The following is a 23,418-nucleotide window of genomic DNA, read 5'->3' as shown; positions in this document are numbered from 1 at the left end:
GGGATTGAAATGAAGAGGGAGTCTGATTATCTGATGTGACTGGCTGCTTGTGGAGGCCAACTCCTCAGATGGATTGACGTCCATCGTCGACTGTGTTGACGGACCGAGTGTACACGTCCGTCCACCACTGTTCTCCAGCACGACACGGAACACCACCGTCCATCCTTAACATGACTGATGGGACAGTCATTCCATATGTCAATGCTGAGGGATGATCCACCTTACCTACAGCGCCTGAAGGTACACACACCTCGCTTAGTTAGACGTTAGCTAGCACAGGAGTGCCACGACATCTAGTTAAACTGGGGGTGTTTTCCCCCCTCACCTGGCATGACTGAAGGGGCACCACCAACTCACCTGGCATGAGTGAAGGGGCACCACCACCTCACTTGGCATGACTGAAGGGGCACCACCCATCTTACCTGGCATGACTGAAGGGGCACCACCACCTCACCTCACCTGGCATGACTGGAAGGGCACCTCCTCATCCTCCCCATTTCACATGAAGCATTCCATCAATGTCTATGCCATATGCCTTGAGTATGACAGCGAGACGTTATCATTCACGAGCAAGAGCAACTATGTTGTTTGTGTTTTGTTTGTTGCAAATGTCGGGCAGAAAGTGGAGGTGGGAGGGCTGTTGCTGTGGTATTTGTTGGTACACAACAGATCGGTCTCGTTTCTCCCACTCTTAATTCGTCCTGGTCATTCCTACTTTTAGAAGTCTAGCGAGAACCGAGAGACAAACTGGCCAGACTCGGCTGACTCATGTCCACAGTTGCTGCTGTCTCCTGTGTGTTTCTCTGCCTCGCTGCCACACGGGTGACGAGTCGGTGTTCACTTCTCTCGTGGGTTTCCGTATCACATATCAACATACATATCCACCGAGGCCACTGATTGGTTGATAAATCAGGTGATTCTTGGAGTATGATACATAACGGACTAATGATTTTACTGATGATTAACACGAAAGGAAATGGTCAAAGCATCAGCTTCGAGCCATCTGTTTACGTCTGCCTTTTGAGAGAGAGAGAGAGAGAGAGAGAGAGAGAGAGAGAGAGAGAGAGAGAGAGAGAGAGAGAGAGAGAGAGAGAGAGAGAATGTATTACGGCATCATGACGTCCAGTGGCCAGCTGTGGCATCCCTGACAATGACCAGACCCACTCCTGCCATGACGGGACAACGTTAGACAAAACAAGGGATCATTCAGACGCCGTCCAGCGGCTGATGTCTTCCTGCGCATGAATAAATGGGACAGATACTTCGATATGTGTTGCTGCTCATGACTGGCATGTAATTACATATTAAGAGTCGTCTGTTAAGGAACCTGATTAGTTCCATTCATGACATATTCAAAATGTTTCTTAATTCATTTCACGTCTCAAATCATCTCAGCGAGTTATGTTTACTGTGAGCCTTAATGTATTCATCATGTCTCCCATCGTAGAAGACTTTTTTTTCCCACTCCCTTTCTATTCTATATTCCTTTCTTTATTCTTTCCCGGAATCAGAACTTTGACCCCGGCTTTTGACCCGACATCAATCAAAGACAATTGGTGTTGGGAGAGTAGTGACCTGACCCATAAATGTCAAGTTAAACGCTAGTGTGTTGAGGTTGTAGTGAAGATGCGTCTAACCTAACCTGTTCAGAAAGGTCAGTCGTGTTGAGGGTGTAGTGTAGATGCGGGTGTGTTAGAGCTTCGCTTGTCATGGATGAGGTGAAGATGCGCTTGGTGGCGTTCCCCCGCCTAGCGAACACGATGATGGAGGCGTAGCAGGGAGTGACAGACAGCAGTCTTTCGTGAATGTTAGCGCTCGTAGTTACAGAGAATTTCCTTTGCGAAGTTAAGGGTTGCCTTAATGTTCCGCTTCTGTATCTCTATCCTACTCCTCCTCCCTATCTCTCTCACTCTCTCCCCCTTCCTCTCACACTCCCTCACTCACTCTCTCTCCCTTCCCTCCCTCATTCACTCTCTCCTCGGTGCGCATCTTGCTCTGCTTCACTCCGGCATCGGCCTCATGTGTGTGTGTGTGTGTGTGTGTGTGTGTGTGTGTGTGTGTGTGTTATGTGGCTACGCGTCGGCCTCCTCCCGGGACGAACAACCTTCGTCTGCCACTGCCGCCCCCACCTGCCCACACCCCTGCCCTGCCCTGCCCTGCCCTGCTCTGTTGTTGCCAAGACAACCCCAGGTCCCTGGCCCACTCCACCGCTGGGTCCTGTCACTGATAATATTAGCCCAAACACACCTATGAATGTTCTGCGGGAAGGTTCTGTAGGCGCCGCCATATTGTGAATCAAGAAATGACAAACGTAAAGAGAGAGTGAAGAGGACTCACCGGTGACGGCTGTCCTGGTTCACTCCTGCCGGGTACTTGTGAACAACATCGCGCAATCCTTGTGTTCAGAAGGTCGTGAGAACGTTTCTGTATTCCAGTATATAAATGTATCCAGACAGGTCAAATTCAAGGAATACATTTTCCTGTCATTATTTTGTATGCATTCTTTCATCTTCTTTCTGCTCAGTGTATTCAGAAACACGTCGAATATGTGTATTTATTCTATAAATGAACGTAGATGGCGCTGTCTGTGTGTAAACCTAAGTTTCGTAATACAAACGATAACGTATCTTATATCAATAAGCTAAACAAAACAACGTGATTCATTGCCATGTAATCCTCTTTCATAATGTACACGTCATCCAGTGCACGTGTGGCCTGGCCAGGATTCGAACCCTGACGAGAACTTAGATCTGCGTCCCGTGGGCCCTATAGCCAGTGTTAGAACCAACATCCATGTACTGATATTCGAACCCACGTTCGGGGACCCGGGGCGAGGATTGGAATCCACGTCGGTATGCCTTTATAACGAGGACTCGAACCTGGGCCCTGGTGCTATGTAATGAGATTCAAACTCACGTCCTCACATTCTCAAGTGTGAGGAACTGAACGAGGAAACAGTGGCGGGTGATTCACGCTCACGACCCGGGGTTCTCTGTCGAGGGATTCGAACCGTCAGCCGTAGGCCCTACGGTGAGGATACACAACAGAGCCTGTGGCTCAGGGAACTCTTCAACATCTGTCTTCAACTAAGCCATACTTGGCTTCCTTGATGCCTCCATCCCTGACAGCTCATATTATTCTCTCTACTGCTTCTCTAAACTTCCTCTGTGTGTAGTGGAGCCAGGATCAATAAGCACGTCACCACGATACTCCCCAGGACCTGTGAGGAAAGTTTGATGTATGGGTTACCAGGCAGTAGCAGAGAGAGAGTCGAACCCTGGTGGTAAGGTCGCCAATCCGCGTCCCCCTTTTCCGCCACAGCATCAAGGGCTCGAGGTCGCACATCGTGGGCCTTCGTGGTAAAGACTCTTAACTACGTCTTTGGCCAATGTGGCCAGGAATTAAGCTCACGTTCTGAGGAATCGAACCCCCCCCCCCGTTCCTTACTCTATGGCCAGGGACTTGAACCCCACACCCTTAGTCGCCCTAGTGCTGACGAATGGGGACCACATCGCACGCTGATGCCTGGATGTTCCAGTGAGGGTTGGTCATGTCCAGGTGTCACTGAAGACTATTTATCAGGATTCGAACCTGTGCAGTGGACTGATGCACTGATGTTCGTATTACCACATAATGCTTCAGTATGGCTTATGTATTGTGTAGATCTTCCTGTATTCAGAAGATTCAAGAATACATTAGATTCTCTTCGATGTTACGTTTGTATCCCCCCCCCCTGTGATGTGACATTCCTCTCCTGTATGTGTGGACGTGACGTGGCCAGTGTGTGGTGGCTGAACGAATGAGCAGTTCGAAACAAACGTCACAACGTTGTTTATTGATGATAACCAACCGATTGCTGGTCGAGAGGTCAAGATCTAAGCGGTTCTCACCTCCTCATCTGCTGCACCAGAAGACTTCACTGTTCATGGGGTCAAGCAATAATAGTCCGTGTTGTAAAGTTAGTTACAGTGCAGTTTCATAATCCTGTACTGGAGGACTGAAATGTTCATTTTCCCTCGTTATGAGGGGAAATGAACGTTTTTACTCCCCCCTCTTTATGAAGGAAGATAAACGTTTTATTTCTCCCCTCTTTATGAGGGAAGATAAACGTTTTAGTTTTCCTCTTTATGAGGGGAAATAAACGTTTTAGTTCTCGTTTTTATAAAGGAAAATGAACATTTTAGTCTTACTCTTTTTGAAGGAAAATAAACGTTTTAGTCCTCGTCTTTATGAAGGAAAATAAACGTTTTAGTCCCCCCCCTCTTTATGAGGGAAGATAAACGTTTTAGTTCTCCCCTTTATGAAGGGAAATGAACGTTTTAGTCCGTCTTTATGAGGGAAAATAAACGTTTTAGTCCCCCCCCCCTCTTTATGAGGGAAGATAAACGTTTTAGTTCTCCCCTTCATGAAGGGAAATGAACGTTTTAGTCCTCGTCTTTATGAGGAAAGAGGTACAAAGGCAAGACCTATGATTAGGAGATGAATCACGATTTGTCGTCTAGAAGGAAGTCAAGAAGATTTCCCATTTTTTTTTCTTGTTTTCTCTAGTGTCGCGTGGGAGAGGGCCAATCCGCCCCAGTGTTACCAGAACACCTGTGTCAGGTCTGGCTGGTGTCCCGCCTCCCTCTCCTCCACGCGCGGTAAAAAAAGGAATGAAAACAAGGTGTCGGTATGAGGGCGTGTGAGTCACAGGTGCGGCGGCGGACGCTGTGTTGGTCTGGCTGTAAAAATATTGACCTGTTGGTTTCTGCCACATACATCTCCCCCCCCCCCCCCCTCACACAGCCGTGTCTGTGAAGTGTTAATCGTCAACACATACATATATTTTTTGTTGATAGATTAGTTCTTAAGAGAAATTCAAGTTAATTTAGTTTAATGGAATTCATCATATGAATGTTTAGTTCTTGTAGAAAACGATTGATATTTTCGTCCGGGGATTTTGATGAATGTCTTCGTTTTCTATGCGCCGCCCGTAAGACTTCGGGAGGTGGAGAGGACGAAGTGGCAGGTGATGCGGGCGGGCGTGTTTCTCACTGCTGGAACACATCAAAGAAGCAAGACAATTAATCGAAGCTTCCCCCTGCTTTCTTTTTTTTTTTAACAGCATCAGGTAGTGCGGTGCGTGGAGATCAGTAGAATTCGAGTAATTGTAGATAACATACAGTCCTATAACTCACTGAAGCCAACGTATGACTACGATAGCGACCTAAGACCTAATCCTGAAGGGCCAGGTAGGTTTAGAACCTTATTCAATCAAGCAGAACAAAGAGGATAATATGAGAGCCTCCCCTGTCGACCAGAGGGACACGTCATACAGGACAGTATAGAAAATGTAAATTGTAACGAGAAAATAAAACGCCAGTAACGTTTTATTTATATATACATAAGAAGCTTTACTCTTACCCTCATTTTTTTGTACAGTACCTATATCACGAGGACCTTAAGCGTTACGATAATGGTGACAGGTTTGTTTGTGTTGTAACAGTACGGTAACACGAGGTTGTGGGGGGAGGGGGATGTTAGTCTGTTGGGGCCGGCGTGCGTGGTGCTGCGTGACATTGGGCCCCACAATTGCTCCTCCCCCTCCTCCCCTAGGCCACGGAGCGGGGTCACGGGAGCAACAGTGGCGCTACGTGACCTAGGACACCCGTCACGTCAACGGCGATTGACCAGGTATGGCGCGCCGCCCAGGGTCGAGCGCATAGGTTCGAATCCCGTTTGGTAGTCGGTCTACAGTCAACCCAGCTGTTCATCCACCCCTAGAAGGTTGGTCGATATATAGCGTTAATGGGATGACCTTGATTAGGGCCTCAGCTGGCCGTGCCGTCTAAGCTAACATAAAACAAATGGCTCAAGTCTACATCAAACAGATGGTTGCGTCTTTCATACACGTGACAGTACAATGTTCACGTGATCAGAAACACGCGCTACTGACGCAGATTTGTACATAATGTACAAGTGTGTACTGGTCTTGCATGTATACACTCCTGTACCTTACCACAATGTTTGAGCCGTATGAGCGTTTATGTGGTTACGTCGGCCAGTGTTATTTGAGGCTAGAAATAATAATCATAATAATAATGATAATTTTTTTTTTCTTTTTTTGCTTTGTCGCTGTCTCCCGCGTTTGCGAGGTAGCGCAAGGAAACAGACGAAAGAAATGGCCCAACCCACCCCCATACACATGTATATACATACGTCCACACACGCAAATATACGTACCTACACAGCTTTCCATGGTTTACCCCAGACGCTTCACATGCCCTGATTCAATCCACTGACAGCACGTCAACCCCGGTATACCACATCGCTCCAATTCACTCTATTCCTTGCCCTCCTTTCACCCTCCTGCATGTTCAGGCCCCGATCACACAAAATCTTTTTCACTCCATCTTTCCACTTCCAATTTGGTCTCCCACTTCTCCTCGTTCCCTCCACCTCCGACACATATATCCTCTTGGTCAATCTTTCCTCACTCATTCTCTCCATGTGCCCAAACCATTTCAAAACACCCTCTTCTGCTCTCTCAACCACGCTCTTTTTATTTCCACACATCTCTCTTACCCTTACATTACTTACTCGATCAAACCACCTCACACCACACATTGTCCTCAAACATCTCATTCCAGCACATCCATCCTCCTGCGCACAACTCTATCCATAGCCCACGCCTCGCAACCATACAACATTGCTGGTTTAATAATAATGATAATGATAATAATAATAATAATAATAATAATAATAATAATAATAATGATAATAATGATAATAATAATAATGAGTAAATGTGAATAAGAGCAAGGTTATTAGGTACAGTAGGGTTGAGGGTCAAGTCAATTGGGAGGTGAGTTTGAATGGAGAAAAACTGGAGGAAGTGAAGTGTTTTAGATATCTGGGAGTGGATCTGGCAGCGGATGGAACCATGGAAGCGGAAGTGGATCATAGGGTGGGGGAGGGGGCGAAAATTCTGGGAGCCTAGAAGAATGTGTGGAAAGTCGAGAACATTATCTCGGAAAGCAAAAATGGGTATGTTTGAAGGAATAGTGGTTCTAACAATGTTGTATGGTTGCGAGGCGTGGGCTATGGATAGAGTTGTGCGCAGGAGGATTGATGTGCTGGAAATGAGATGTTTGAGGACAATGTGTGGTGTGAGGTGGTTTGATCGAGTAAGTAACGTAAGGGTAAGAGAGATGTGTGGAAATAAAAAGAGCGTGGTCGAGAGAGCAGAAGAGGGTGTTTTGAAATGGTTTGGGCACATGGAGAGAATGAGTGAGGAAAGATTGACCAAGAGGATATATGTGTCGAAGGTGGAGGGAACGAGGAGAAGAGGGAGACCAAATTGGAGGTGGAAAGATGGAGTGAAAAAGATTTTGTGTGATCGGGGCCTGAACATGCAGGAGGGTGAAAGGAGGGCAAGGAATAGAGTGAATTGGATCGATGTGGTATACCGGGGTTGACGTGCTGTCAGTGGATTGAATCAAGGCATGTGAAGCGTCTGGGGTAAACCATGGAAAGCTGTGTAGGTATGTATATTTGCGTGTGTGGACGTATGTATATACATGTGTATGGGGATGGGTTGGGCCATTTCTTTCGTCTGTTTCCTTGCGCTACCTCGCAAACGCGGGAGACAGCGACAAAGCAAAAAAAAAAAAATAATAATAATAATAATGATAATAATAATAATAATGATAATAGTAATAATAATAATAATAATAATAATAATAATAATAATAATAATAATGATAATAATAATTTTATTTTTTTAATAATAATAATAATAATGATAATAATAATAATAATGATAATTAATAATGATAATAATTACAATAATAACATTGATTATAACTGTCATTGATTTTCGTAATGGCGATATTAACTGAGGAAAAAAGGAAACCCAGAAATCCATAGTTATTTAGTTCCAGAATGTTTATTTGCCTGAATATACCTGGAGGAAATATATCAGTGACGTATGATACGTGGAATATGAAAATAGTTAAGCAAGATGTTTACTGAGTTTGTAGGTAATGATTATCTCTTGATAACGAGGAGGGTAAGGGGTAGTGACGTGGTCTTGGTGCTGGCGAGGGGTAACGTGGAGGGTAAGGGTTAGTGACGTGGTCTTGGTGCTGGCATGGGGTAACGTGGAGGGTAAGGGGTAGTGACGTGGTCTTGGTGCTGGCGAGGGGTAACGTGGAGGGTAAGGGGTAGTGACGTGGTCTTGGTGCTGGCATGGGGTAACGTGGAGGGTAAGGGGTAGTGACGTGGTCTTGGTGCTGGCGAGGGGTAACGTGGAGGGTAAGGGGTAGTGACGTGGTCTTGGTGCTTGCATGAGGTAACGTGGAGGGTAAGGGGTAGTGATGACAGATAAGACTGTAGACTGTGAGGTCACCTCGGTAACTGGCTTCCTGTAGACTCGTGTTTTATCTTTATATCATTTGGTCTTATCTTCTCTCTGGTAAGTTTTTAAAATCTAGTTTTCCACGTAGTCGACAAGCCCCAAGGTTGGTCGGTGAGGTTACCTGGTGAACTAGTGGCCTGGTTCAGCACCAGGAGGACCTGGTTTGTACATAGCTATAGATCCAGCCGCCATGGGCCGCGTGCATGGTGAGGGAGTGTACGTATGCGGCCTTACGAATGATCTCGTAACTCCTGCCGAAGGCTGGTGGATGCAGCCTGACGGTGATGGTCTTAATGACCCCAGCCGTTGTGTAGCGCTGAGCCCCAACCTACCGACTACCCACTGGAGTACAGACACTGGAGAAGCCAATGTGGGAAAACAGCCATGGTGCGTGTGGGGACATATAAGGTTTGTGTATACGGGGTTGCGCTGCTTCACGACACCCTTCACTACAACACTGACCTGCAGTCACGTATGATGTGCATATACAAATGGGAATACAACACACTTTCTTATGCTTATAAGTGTAAGTATGTATGGTTACAGGGATACTTATAGATACTCAAGTACACTTGTATGTTCACACACACACACACACACACCTGGCTTAGGCTTCTGTGTGTGTGTGTGTGTGTGTGTGTGTGTGTGTGTGTGTGTGTGTGTGTGTGTGTGTGCATAAATATATAGGAGTAGTCATGGTACGTATATACAAGGTTAAGAGATGGGGCAAAAAACTCTTTACCCGTAAAACACACACACACACACACACACACACACACCGGGCATGGGAGAGCTGTGGGTAGTCGGGTTGTTAGCGCGCATCAGACTGACACTCGGGTACCACGAGAGGTGTGTGGTCGTGTGACGGGCTACGTGACAACACAAGCGTCGTTACAGTTGTCACCAGCAGAGTGACGGGGACGGTTCATCGTCACTTGAGTCACGTCATTATCCCAGTACTTCCCCCAGGGGGGGGGGGGGGTGAACTGGTGCTCGGACGCCCCAGGCCGCAGCGAGTGACTGGGGCGGGAGAGGTGTGGTGATCATATCCAATCAGCGTCAAAATGGTATAGTCCACCGTCAGTCACCAGGAGAGGGAGTGGCTCCCCAGGGCGGCAGTAATTCAAGATTGGTTTCGTCCAGTAAGCGTACAGCTGGCCAGGTGAGGGGGGAGGGGGGCGTGCGTCTAAACCAGCGTCCACGGAGGAGACGCTGTGATGAAACAGCCACAGGGGCATCATTATGACGACGCTCAGGGTGTACTGCCAGGGGGGATCCACGTCGGGGTGGAGGGCGAGGTGTGGAACAGGTGACGGGTGTGACCCTACAGTCGTCCCCCCCCCCTCCCTCAGCGGGAGGAGGAGGAGGAGGAGGAGGGGTGGGTGGGAAAGATGACTGGGTTTCGTGCTTGACGACTTCTGAAGCAAAGTATGTATACAGTAATGTCTGTGGCTTTAATTACATTTTCTCCCTCAACGGATACAATTATTATTATTATTTTTGATACATGTCTTAAAGTCAGTGGTTTCCCCTTTAACGACCTCATTCCAGTCTCATTTTGCTATGGCATGGAACATGACAGCCTCGCTCACGTCCGGGTTACCTATCGTCTTGCATGTAGGGTGGCGCCCCCACACACACCCACCCTCCACACCTCACATCATCCATGTTATCGTCCTGACCCCAGGTGATGACCTCCTGAACCATGCGGTCCTTGACGACCTCAACCTCTCTCTCTCTCTCTCTCTCTCTCTCTCTCTCTCTCTCTCTCTCTCTCTCTCTCTCTCTCTCTCTCTCTCTCTCTCTCCCATGACGTCATGTGGTAGTGTAGGTAAACCTCGTCCGTCACTTGATGTGTTGAGGACTCAATGTGTCCTCAGTCAGAGGGATAACCGAGGCACGACTCCTCGCCCACCACATCACCCTGACTGTAACAAACGTAATATATATATATTTTTTTCATTAGATTATAATCTTAATTCATTTACTCTAGTTATCTTTTTAGTTTTCCTTATTATCTCATACATTCTCATGTGTAGGAAATAATGCCTCCTCCTCCTCCTCCTCCTCCTCCTCCTGCCCCTCCTCCTCCTCCTCCTGCGTTACTGAAGTTTTTTTTCTTTTAAAGCAGGACCAGTTGAGCGCACGTGTTCGAGCCATTAGACAAGTTGGCCTAAAAAGTTAAAATTAGGCCGAGACTCTTCGCCCGCTATACCTTAAAAGGGGATCGCCGGACGGAAATAAATACGTTCAGATACAGTTGCCTGACGATGATCCCTCGGTGTTTATAATGGATCATCCGGGTGGGAGGCGAGGGAGGGTGGAGTACCGCCGCTTCCAGACGTTTATGAAAATACCCTTGACTGATCCACGACTCATCTCGTTCACCACGATGAAAGAAAATAGAGAAAAATGACGACGATTCTTCCCCCGAGCCGTTCACGTGAAGGAGAGGAGGAGTATAATGATCCTGTCCTTCCATATGAGGCAAGTGGAGGGTATAGAGAGAGGGGGCAAACTTAGGGGGTGGGGGGGTGTTGATGGCGGGAGGAGGAGGAGGAGGGAGATGGCTGAAAGCGCGCGTGGCGGAGTTGCGGCGGAGCGACGCGCACCGGTGGTGGGTAAGGCGTGACTCAGGGACGAGGAACGCCGGGCGCGGGCGAGCGTAGCAGTCACACATGACCCTTAGCGCCAGGGCCCGGCCCCTGGTAGAGACGGACACACGTAATAACTCCTGGTGGACTGATATGATTAGACGAGTCTTCTCCCCCCCCAGCCCCCCCGCCCCTCCCCTCAATGCTGCCGCCGCCTCGTCACCACGACCCGTATTTAGCGCCTCCGACCGGTCCGTTAAGTCAGGGTTCGGTCATCGATTGGTTTTCGTAGGTCGCCCAAGCGTTTCGTGAAGTGTATATCTATAGTGATATTTTCTTATATAGACAACTGGTGGTAATGTTGGTGAATTCGTGCGTCGTGAGATGTGTCACGTATTTCTAAACCGGTGATTATTAAATGTAATACTAAATCCAAAGACAAGTTCGACTGGTCAGTAAACTCGACCTGGGTCGATATCGGTTATCAGGGCAGCTGTTGCAGGTCATTTGATCAGGTCAGCTGACACAACACACGCCAGGCAGCGGGGGGCCGCCGCAGTGCTCAACCCACACTGTGCGCCTGCAGTAATTACATGGTGATAAGATATGCTTGTACTGTGGCGGAGCAGACGGAGTATAATATAAATGTGTAATGATAGTAATTAAAGATTTATTGTCTTAATTGGAGCCCAAGGATTCAGACATAGAGAAGATGGATATAGTAATTAACAAATGTGTTGAATAGTCTTAATGTTAGTATAAAGTTAAAGGTTGGTAGTCTTATACTTACTCGTGAGGTTAACGATGGTTCGGATGGGGCTGTTTCTGTAGCAGTTTGGCCCAGCCTCGATGCGAATGTAATACCGAACTGCAACGCAGGGACAAGGGATCTCTGGTGGCAGGAGGTGATGGTGGTGGGGTAGGTGCAGTAGGTTCGTGAACCGTCGGATGAGGTTTGGGTGATGGCTGGAGAGGGTCGGGAGGGTCACGGTAATAACCTATTAGCCTATTTGTACTCTACGAAGGGGGGGGGGGGTAGTTACACTCGAGGGGCCCCCATCTATTGAACATTTTCCATTGTCGCACAACTTCTTAAATCTCTCTATGTTGTCTGCAAGACAACATCATCTATCAAGAGCGCCTCCTGATAGATGATGTAAGGACCGAATATGACCTTTTCTACACCTTCTCTCGTAACAGTGTGTGTGTGTGTGTGTGTGTGTGTGTGTGTGTGTGTGTGTTCCATGTATGAATTCCTCTCCTGGCACGTGTTCTGTGTGTTTGTGTGTGCACGCGCCCTCGCGTGTATGTGTACACCTACATCCATATTTGTTTCCCATATTTATGTCGGCCCCAACATATGGTTTAGGAACAGGTCAATAGTGACCATCACCACCACACGGGTCGTGTATCGTTCCCTGCAGTAAATGTATTCACGATAGCAGGAGGGCGAAGGTCCACTGTCAATAGGTCGCAAGCAGAATCCATTTTCATTCCTACCTTGAACAGCAACACCACAGACTGGGGTAGTGGGTTCCATCCCCTGGTCTGTGGCTTCTGTTGGTCATCCTGTGGTCTGTGGGGGTCACAGAGCGAGTCCCAGTTATCACCAGTGTACTGCAGGATATCCGACTCGGTGCTTCTCCTTCCATTCTCTGCCGTCGGGTTAGGTCAACACACACACACACACACACACACACACATCGTTACAAGTCTTTGGTCACTCTTAGTCTTCGGTTCCCTTTAATGGCAGAAGTTGAACTCCACAAAGAGAACCTATTATTGAGAAATAATTATGTTGAATTAATTAGTCAGATTTGATAATGAAATTTCAATTCACATGATATAGATGAAGTTGTACCTCGGTGAGTAGGAAACTGGTCAACTGTCGTTAAACAAAGAGTTGTGATTACTGATCAAGCCTCAGAATGGTTTGACGTAACAAGTGGAGTACCACAAGGATCTGTCTTGGGACCGGTTCTCTTTCTCATGTATCCTAATCATATTAATAATGGGCTGCATTGTAAGATATCGAAATTCCTAAACGATACTAAGTTGCGAAATGAATTCACAACAGATATTGAACTTCTGCAGCTTCAAGCGGACATAAACAAAGTGATGAACTAGGCTGACAGGTGGCAAATGAATTTTGATATCGGTAAGTTCAAAGTTTTACACGCCGGTAGTGAAAATGAAAAGGCAAGCTACAATATGATTTCTGTTGAACTGCTAAACTGTTGAACTGCTAAAGGTAAATGAAGAAAAAGTCTTAGGTATAATGACCAATGATGATCTACAGCCAAGTAAGCAGTGCACAGAAGCAGTTACAAAGGCGAACAAAATTGTTGGATTTATATGTACGACAATCGACTTTAAGTCCATGGATATTATTATCCTTACTCTACACAAGTCACTAGTGCGTCCCCATCTTGATATTGTGTTCAGTTTTGGTCACTCTACTTGAGGAAACGAAAGACATAAATAGAAATGGAGAGAGTATAGACATAGACGAGCCACCAAGGTGATTCCCGGACTGAGAAACAAATCTTGTGAGAGCTGATTAAACGACTTCAATCTATTTCGTTTAGATAAGCGGAGGTTAAGAGGTGATCTGATACAGACGTTTTAAATTATCAAAGACCTCAATAATCTCGATCCAGCGACTTACATAACGATAGATTCGTCTCACTCGCATTAATGGTCACAGACTCGTTGGCCAACGAGTTGGCCTTAAATTAGGCGAAAATGCTTTTTCAGCAGGATGGTTAGTGTATGGAACGATTCATCAGAGTGGTTGAAAGTAGCACCATAGAGTAGGTTTGAGAATAAACTTGATATTTCGATTCAAATCCACGTCTGACATTACTTGCGCCTCCTTAGCTACATATTATAATATGTTCTGTCTTTGATATGTACTTATTTCTACCCTCACGCACTGATCTATGATTTCCATATCTCTTCCGCTATCACAAGCAGCCTCGAAGGGACCCAGTGGTCTGGGGCTGTTTGAATTACTTTTTTTCTTTTTTTATATACGGATCAGTGAGTGAGATGTTAACGTTCGTAGGTATATCCGTCCGTCGCTACGTCAGATATGGCTCTTGACGTATTACGCGAAAACCCGTTGTGACGCACTGCCTCGCCTACCATAAGACATTGGCCACAGAAGTTAACTTTGTCACTGTCAATGAATTCAACAAAACACACACACTTCTGGAGGCGATGAAGCCACGTCAGAAAATGCGCTTCGCTACAAGGAAAAGAAATCGGCTTCTGGGGAATCGTATGTTATCTCGTTGCAACACAGTTAATGATAAAAACGAAACATGGTATGCATTTATTTCGGGGGCGTACGTGATCTGCCGTCCTTTCATTTGGTAAAATCTTTCGTAAGAGACTGGGTGACATCGTACAGCGGAAGGAAAAAATGATGTACCCATCTGTGATGTAGACACGTTCCAGTTAAATTCAGAAGGTCGTGACTTTACGACTAGGCTCCTACGCTCTCCTTCCTTCTGCGCCCCTCTACACACCCTTCTTCTTTTCCATTCAATACCACAGAAAACGTATATGATTAACCCTCTACTCTCGTTCTGTTGCGCGCGTAAACACGAAAGTTGATCCGTAAGGATACAAAAATTACCGTTGAGTCGGGGAGAGAAAAAAAAAGCCAGTTGAATTCCTTGTAACAATTCTTCCCATCTACGTTGGCCAGAACGACATAGTTAATCGGGACGCCATGTCGTAGCGGAGGATGGGAGAACTGACTACCTTTTATCAACGACACGTAAAGAATTATCTTGTGCTTGAAATATAGTTCAATCCGTGACCAAGGAAGTGGAGCGTTCGACCTGATTCGTTTTCTATGAAAAGTACGTGTGACTTATTTAGATTTGACTGAAGATGTGATGTGTGTATCTTTCTTTATCTATATGAACCCGTGTCACGAGATGGAGATGACCACCTTGATTACTCTGTATACCACAGAACACCACCTCCAAGTTCCACGTCAAAAAAAAAATGTCAGTAACGGAACTACGTTTACCATCACCATCACAATGAAAATAAACACTTATATCAATCACATTACTTACACGATAAGTAGAAAACTATACAGGGAAGATGAAGCGTAGGTAGGACACTTTTTTTTTGGGGGGGACTCCATATCAAGTCATTGGAGTCAGGAGGCAAAAGGTCAAAAGGTTAAGGAATGACCTGCTGGGGTTGTACAGGGGTGATATGTGTTTGAGTGGAATGTTCTCTGGGGTCATGGAGCTGCTTGCACCATTCCCGCCACCGTCACCTTTTGCCGCCAGGAATCCCTCGTCCCCATGTTACAAAGGTTGGTCACCACACCCGGACCTACTACACAAACAGTCCCACACACGGAAAATGTTATCAGTAATTACCAGACTGGATATCAATCGCCATTTTTCTTCTATTATTTAAAGGATGTTTAAATGCCTCCTTCTGTATCACTTCTCTGTCTTTTGTTGTGTATTTACAGAATTTTCAGATTTTGGCTGTAGTTAATTCATCAAACCGCTGTATATTATTATTATTATTATTATTATTATTATTATTATTATTATTATTATTATTATTATTATAATAATAATAATAATAATAATAATAATTATTATTATTATTATTATTATTATTATTATTATTATTATTATTATTATTATAATAATAATAATAATAATTATTATTATTATTACTATTATTATTATTATTATTATTATTATTATTATTATTATTATTATTATTATTATTATTATCATTATTTATTATTATCATTATTATTGATTTCATTTACGTGGAATGTATGAGCGGTATTGTGTATGTTCGGTAACTCCGGCGGGCCAGATTTCAAGACGAGGAACGTTGGAAGAGGCGTGCTGGTGGGTGACTCCTCCCACTGTCCCCCGTTCCACTAACTCCCGCACAAATCTGCAGCCATAAACGTGATGACGAACATTCCAGTAATAAAGGCGATTTATTTACCTGTAACCCAACAGTGAAACATCTGTATTTCATCATCAAAACTATTTGTAGAGTTATTCGTATTATTCCATAAAACCTTAAGATCATGTGATCATATTATAAAATTATGAAATTCTATAATTTTTCTATCGTGTCAATAATTCTATGGTTTTATATAATTCTTTAATGAGAACATACGTACAGACGGATCACCATCGGGGTCGTGTGGGAGCAGCTATCGTACACTATCGTTATTTTGGTGTCGAGGGTCCTTGAGCTATGGTGGGCAGGAGGCATAAGAATCAACCAGTCAACCAATAAGTCAATCAGTAAATAGATAAGTAGATGATGAAAATAAACGAATTAATTTCGCCCTCGTTGCTGCTATCTCTGCTAATCTTTTGGGTGGTATTGCACGTTCTTGATTGCGATTTCAGACCCGATAATGGTATTGGATATGTGCTGGTGGTGGTCCACACACCCGGGTGGGGGGGGGTCTCTTAAAGTGGTCCGTTAACATACAAAGGTTGTGCGGACCCCTGTCTTAGGTGGTCCATGTGCTACGAAAATTCGAATGTTGAAAAAAAAATAACTTAAAGAATATTTGAAATTAACACAGCTGAAGAATAATTGATTTTTTTTAGTTCTTACATTGTTATTATTCTTTATTATTCGTGTATATAGACGATATGCTTAGACAAAAAAAAAAGATAGAAAAAATCACTTTCAATTAATTTGTTTGTTTGACCAAAAATGATCTTGGTTTTAACAAAACAATATAAAAATGTGTAATCATAACATACAGAAAAAGTAACATTTTTACCAGATTAAGTTGGAGGGGAACGTAATATGGGTTGTGACCCTCGGCTCGTTGCATAGATGCGCCTTTATATTGTGGGTGTACTACCGGGCGCATCTTGGGACAGGGGGGTGAGGACATAGCATAAACTTTCCTTAGGTGGCTGTAAATGCAACACTGTCACTGATGGCATATATATATATATATATATATATATATATATATATATATATATATATATATATATATATTTTTTTTATACTATTCGCCATTTCCCGCGATAGCGAGGTAGCGTTAAGAACAGAGGACTGGTCCTTTTTTGGAATATCCTCACCTGGCCCCCTCTGTTCCTTCTTTTGGAAAATTAAAAAAAAAAAAGAGAGGGGAGGATTTCCAGCCCCCCGCTCCCTCCCCTTTTAGTCGCCTTCTACGACACGCAGGGAATACGTGGGATGTATTCTTAATCCCCTATCCCCAGGGATATATATATATATATATATATATACACACTAGAGGTTGCACTGCGTGAGAGATGTAACATTGGGCGAGGCTGTATAATTGGGAGTATAGTCTCGTCAAAGAATGTACTGCAAAGTAGTCCACTTTCCATGCCACTGGAATAAGCGCAGCTCTAGGTGAAGAGATATATGCACAATCACCACTGGAAAGAGATATATGTGTGGATTGGTGAGGGAGGTAAAATAAAAGAGACTTGGAAAGAGGGGTGAGTATGCAGTCTGTTGGGGATGAGAGGGCCTGGGAAGTGTTGTTGTTTGCCGATGATACAGCGCTGGTGGCTGAGTCGAGGGAGAGACTGCAGAAGTTGGTGACTAAGTTTGGAAAAGTGTGTGAAAGGAAAAAGTTGAGAGTAAATGTGAATAAAAGCAAGGTTATCAGGTTTAGCAGTGTTGAGGGAATGGTTAGTTAGGATGTAAGCTTGAAAGGAGAAAAATTGGAGGAAGTGAAGTGTATTCGGTGCCTGGGAATGGACATGGCGGCAAATGGCACCATGGAAGCGGAAATGAGTCATAGGGTGGGGAAGGGGTCAAAGGTTCTCGAAGCACAGAAGAATGTGTGAAAAGAGAGGTCGTTATCTGACGGGCAAAAATGGGTATGTTTGAGGGAATCTTAGTCTTAACAATGTTGTATGGTGGATGGGAGGCATGGGCTATAGATAAGGCTGTGCGGAGGAGGGTGGATGTGTTGGAAATGAAATGTTTGAGGACAATAGTTGGTGTGAGGTGGTTTGAACGAGTAAGTAATGAAAGGGTGAGAGAGATGTGTGATAACAAGAGAGCAGAAGGTGTGCTGAAATGGTTAGGACATATGGAAAGAATGAGTGAGGAAAGGTTGACAAAGAGGATATATGTGTCAGAAGTTGAGGGAAGAAAGAGAAGTGGGAGACCAAATTAGAGAGGAAAGGATGGAGTACAAAATATTTCGAGTGATCAGGTTCTGATCATGCAGGAGGGTGAAAGGCGTGCAAGGGAGAGAGTGAATTGCAAGGATATGGTATGCAGGGGTCGACATGCTGTCAGTGGACTAACCAGGGCATGTGAAGGGTTTGGGATAAACCATGGAAAGGTCTGAGGGGCCTGAATATGGATAGGGAGCTGGGGTTTTGGTGCATTACACATGACAACTAAAGACTGAGTGTGCACGCATGTTAGAATATTTCCAACTTCAGTTTTTAGGGTCGAATAAGATTTGTAATTGATTTCTTGTAGCAAAGTGATGAATGACATGTCATTGTTCGTAATGAATATTTGACGTCATTTCTTTCTTAAATTTAAGTCCAAACTGTTAATGAAATCTGGCTTATATTCAATTTTCCCGAGCGGTAGGGGTAGGTGGTGAGGAGGTACTGTGCGAGAGGGGGTGGTGGATACGTCATGCACCAGAATATGATATTATTTATTTACGATATGTGAAAGAGAGATAGATATAACACTATCTACTAATTTATTGATTATGCTGTTTGCCTGGTGTTACAGGAGCAGGTGGGTGAGCCATGAGGCCAGTTGGTGCAGGTCAGTCAGCAAACTTAACGATGACTCGGCTGATCGATCGAAAACGTGGCGCGGGAGGTGGGATGGTGGGGCTGTGGACACTCCCATGGCTAGGTACACCTTGGCCTCCATCTTGAGTCAATCCCAGGCAACGTTTTCCTTCAATTCACGTCAGATTATGTGATTTAAGGGTATCTCTGAGGTGGCGAAGTTTAATGGAGTTCGGCATCTCAATATTCTGTACCTAGCCTCGTAGGCAACTAGTGGGGAGCGCGTGTTGGGGCTGACGCAATGACTGCTGGCGGGTTGTGTTGGGGAGAGAGGGGGGGAATTGGGGATCTTGCTTGTGGGGAGGGAGGGACCCATTCCCTATCCACCAGCCCTGGCCAAGGCTCGGAGACTATTATTTCTATATGATCCGTTCGTAAACGATAGTTATATAATGTCAACATTTATCGATAAGTGATATTATAAAAACTGTATCACTGAAACGATAAAACTATACACGCTTTCTTTAAAGAAACACCTTGAGTTTTTTTTCCCTATAGATCATAGTTCAGTGTCAAGACAGCTGTAGTTTAATCTTATCTCTAATTGAGTGATTACTTGTTTAAATGACTTTGTAAATTATAAGATGTAACGTGAATGAGTCAAATGTTGGAAAACGTTTTTAAAACTTTTCATATAAGGGAAATATTTGAGAAACGATAACTAATATAGTGAAATATGATGTTAATGTTTTATTTAAGATGAAAACTTTGAATATAATGTTATAAGACACATACGCTATTGTCTTGATTGTTTAATCTGAGCAGGTTGAGACAGCGGTCCTATGGTGTAATGGTTAGCACTCTGGACTTTGAATCCAGCGATCCGAGTTCGAGTCTCGGTAGGACCTAGTTCTGTGGAACATTTTCCTCATAATTTCTCATAAGAGAAAGCACGTACAGAATGTGAGGAAAATGTGATTGTGAGATTTAATAATGAATTATGCTCGTAGTAGGCCTAATAGGGATTATTTTTAATCCTACTTACGGGCATTTTACAACGACTTAGGGCGATATTCATGTATAGATATCACCCAAAATATCTTCATTGATATTTTAACAGAGACACTAATGGATATTCCCGATAAACCTCTCAGAGAGGTTTTAAATGTTGGTGAGGAGTGTGCGTACAAGTGAAGTGTGGGAGGCTCGCCGGCTAGCCACTATGGCGGGAACGTGTGATACGAGTTTTCCCGCTTTCTCGGCTTCCCGTTAACCTTTCCTATCTTTATATAAATAGGACAAATGTGGCGATACTTTTGTCATGTCGTTCTCTCACACTTGAATCTTTTACTTTTGTTTTGGATATATATGTCGATAGTGCATAATATGTTCTTAATGAAACATATTGAGAAATTTAGCTCATATATCTTGATTTACTAACTGGCTCCACTGTTCACACCACTGACGTAAATCAAACGATGTAAGTAAAAGACGTTAACTACAGTTCATGTTTATGCATCATCGTTAACTTTCTATCGTCTATTTCATTATACATTGTAGGATTTTATGATGTGTAAGGTAAAGCCCCGTTTAAAGTTGACCCCGCGCTCTTTGACGTGCACAAGAAAAATAATGTCCAATGCACTGTATAAAATCCACTGGTTTGACTATCAAATAAATGTGCTCTTAACTTTACGTTTATTCATTGGGAGATAAAGTGATCAGATTGTAGAATTCATCACGAGAATGACTGGTTAAAGGAAAGTTAATAGGGAATTAATCTTAGAATGATAGGCATTGATGCTCGTTTGTGTTAATCATTACAAACCTTCACTAAGTTTACAGAAGATAATGAGGCTGTTAGCTAATTATGGTGTTTAGGGGAATGTATGGGAAATAATGGGGATAGGAAGCTCCCCCGAGAAGAAGATACACGTTATATTTAAGGAAAACACTTTCCTCTCATACGCTCAGCTGGTCTCAGACCCTCCTACTAAATTACAAATGTTGATTCGAACGCTCGTTAATCCCAATTGATTAAACAAAAAAAACAATAGTAGTTACCCGAAGTGATTAGACCGTAAATTTCGTATAAGAAGAGAAAAAATGCAGAGAAAGAATGCAGGGAAATTAAAAGTGGATTATTTCCATGTGCACCGGACCTCCCCCCCCTTCACTCCGCCCCTCCCCCTCCCCACGCTTGCACCGTGATCCCGGAGCTTCCAGAACCGTCGGGTGGCCGGTACAGCGCCGCACCGCCGGTACAGCGCCGCACCGCCGGTACAGCTGCACCGGCCGTTCATCCGTGCCGTTACGAAACCTTAAATGAACACGGCAGATTCAACTCGAAGAAAGAAAATCGAATATTACGACGTTTCACATGGGTATCTCGTGTGTGTGAGTGAAGCTCTAGGAAAACAGACGTTAATAAACTAAAGTCTTTAATGTGTAAACAATAAAATGCACCACAGGAAATGGTTACATTCCCCTTGAATACTTCGGTCTGTTGACGTGACCTTTGATTTTTTCATGATCAGGTCAAAGGTCACGTTATTATACTCTAGGGGTCAATACCGTTGAACTCTAGGTAAGGTTGTACGAGATCTGGTGTAGTAGTGACCATGTGGGGGGTTGGGGGCAGGTGAGACCCCCCTACTTCTCCCCACCATTTCTACCCATATCCCCAGATCACCCCCCCCTCACCATCCTCCCCTCCCTAACATCCCCCCTCACCATCCTCCCCTCCCTAACATCCCCCCTCACCATCCTCCCCTCCCTAACATCCCCCCTCACCATACTCCCCTCCCTAACATCCCCCCTCACCATCCTCCCCTCCCTAACATCCCCCCTCATCATCCTCCCCTCCCTAACATCCCCCCTCACCATCCTCCCCTCCCTAACATCCCCCCTCACCATCCTCCCCTCCCTAACATCCCCCCTCACCATCCTCCCCTCCCTAACATCCCCCCTCACCATCCTCCCCTCCCTAACATCCCCCCTCATCATCCTCCCCTCCCTAACATCCCCCCTCACCATCCTCCCCTCCCTAACATCCCCCCTCACCATCCTCCCCTCCCTAACATCCCCCCTCACCATCCTCCCCTCCCTAACATCCCCCCTCACCATCCTCCCCTCCCTAACATCCCCCCTCACCATCCTCCCCTCCCTAACATCCCCCCTCACCATACTCCCCTCCCTAACATCCCCCCTCACCATCCTCCCCTCCCTAACATCCCCCCTCACCATCCTCCCCTCCCTAACATCCCCCCCTCACCATCCTCCCCTCCCTAACATCCCCCCTCACCATCCTCCCCTCCCTAACATCCCCCTTCACCATCCTCCCCTCCCTAACATCCCCCCTCACCATCCTCCCCTCCCTAACATCCCCCCTCACCATCCTCCCCTCCCTAACATCCCCCCTCACCATCCTCCCCTCCCTAACATCCCCCCTCACCATCCTCCCCTCCCTAACATCCCCCCCTCACCATCCTCCCCTCCCTAACATCCCCCCTCACCATCCTCCCCTCCCTAACATCCCCCCTCACCATCCTCCCCTCCCTAACATCCCCCCTCACCATCCTCCCCTCCCTAACATCCCCTCCCTCAACTGAAATACGTTCCCCTCATGACGACCTTAACCAGTTCACGGGGACTGGGGAGTGTCCAGGCCAAGAGGGGACGCCATTAGGTTAAGGGTGAGGGGAGTGTGGACCTGAGGGGAAGCAGTTGTGTGGCCTCGTGAGAAGACGCCCAGACGACACTCAGAACATTGAAGGAACTATTTCAAAATGAATATGGAAGGGGAAGGTGGGGGGAGGGGGGGGAGACCGGAGGGGCCCCACAGGCGTAGATCTCCCCCCCTCCCCCACCCCCCTTCACTCTCTCCCCCTCCCCATTACTGTACAAATGGGTTACCAAACTTGCTGATGCACACACACACACACACACACACACACACACACACACACACACACACACACACACACACACACACACACAAACACACACACACACACACACACACACACACACACACACACACACACGCGCGCATACACACACACACACACACACACACACACACACACACACACACACACACACAAAGAGACACACACACACACACACACACACACACACACACACACACACACACACGCGCGCATACACACACACACACACACACACACACACACACACACACACACACAAAGAGACACACACACACACACACACACACACACACACACAAAGAGACACACACACACACACACACACACACACACACACACACACACACACACACACACACACACACTGCCTCAGTGTGTACGTACGTACATTCTGTGAAGGAAAGGATTACCTCTCCTTTTTAAAAAAAATACAAACTTACAAAACTACGAAAATTGGCGGGGAAAGTTCTGGAAAGTTCTTTCGTGACGAGAAACGACCAAAGACATTGATCACACGAATTCAGGCGCCATTTTTAAAGTTGTTATTTGAGAACCATTTAAGACGTGGAATTTTGATAACTTGCATGAGAAATATTACTTAACTTATACATATCATCTAAAGACGATTTTACGAGCTACAAATTTTGAAAATTGATGTGAATGTAAGTAATGACTTACATGAGAATTTT

General features: G+C 45.2%; 1 non-coding gene across 1 annotated transcript; it reads left to right on the top strand.

Moving 5' to 3' along the window:
• The first annotated feature begins 19,612 nt into the window (after positions 1–19,612).
• TRNAQ-UUG (transfer RNA glutamine (anticodon UUG)) lies at positions 19,613–19,684 on the top strand. The gene has a single exon. It is a non-coding gene; the product is annotated as a tRNA-Gln (tRNA).
• Positions 19,685–23,418: the final 3,734 nt, after the last annotated feature.

This window comes from Panulirus ornatus, chromosome 7 (genome assembly GCF_036320965.1).
Source record: "Panulirus ornatus isolate Po-2019 chromosome 7, ASM3632096v1, whole genome shotgun sequence".
In the NCBI taxonomy this organism is placed as follows: Eukaryota; Metazoa; Arthropoda; class Malacostraca; order Decapoda; family Palinuridae; genus Panulirus; species Panulirus ornatus.
Note: the sequence above shows the minus strand (reverse complement) of the source record. Positions and strands in the feature narration are given on the sequence as shown.